Below are 767 nucleotides of genomic sequence, written 5' to 3'. Positions count from 1 at the left end.
AGGATTCATAGAACACCTGCGGCATTCGATCAAGAAAGGAAAACACCAAGAAACATCATTGCAAAATTCAAGAGTTTCCAAGCAAAAGAAAAAATCTTACAAGAAGCCAGAAAGAAACAATTCAAATATCAAGGAGCAACAATCAGGATCACACAGGATCTGGCAGCCTCAACACTAAAAGACCGCAAGGCGTGGAATACAATATTCAGAAAGGCAAGAGAGCTGGGCCTGCAACCACGGATCAACTACCCATCAAAATTGACTATATATTTCCAAGGGAAAGTATGGGCATTCAACAAAATTGAAGAATTCCAGGTATTTGCACAGAAAAGACCGGGGCTAAATGGAAAGTTTGATATCCAACCACAAAAATCGAGAGAAACCTGAAAAGGTAAATAAGATACAGAGGGGAAAGAAAGAAAACTTATAATTTTTAAATTTGCCTTTTTAAGGGCCTCAGTGAGATCTAATTATCTGTATTCCTTTGTAGAGAAATGTTATGTTTAATTCTCTGTAGTGAACTCTATTCACTATTATAATATTCATTATTATAGTAATCAGAAGAATAATTAACAGGGTGAGGGTGGAACACTAAATAATCTAAGATGGCATGGGGGATGGGAAAGAGGGGGAGAATAGCAGGGGACACCAAGAGAAACTTGAGCGAATAAGAAAATAGAATATTCTATTACACACAAAGAGGGCATGGGAGAGAGAGGGGACAAATACTATTATAAGAAGGAGAGGAAGAGAGCATAAAGAGGTAA

This window comes from Gracilinanus agilis, chromosome 3 (assembly GCF_016433145.1).
Source record: "Gracilinanus agilis isolate LMUSP501 chromosome 3, AgileGrace, whole genome shotgun sequence".
Taxonomy (NCBI): Eukaryota; Metazoa; Chordata; class Mammalia; order Didelphimorphia; family Didelphidae; genus Gracilinanus; species Gracilinanus agilis.
The sequence above is the reverse complement of the archived record's forward strand: the minus strand, read 5'-3'. Positions refer to the sequence as shown.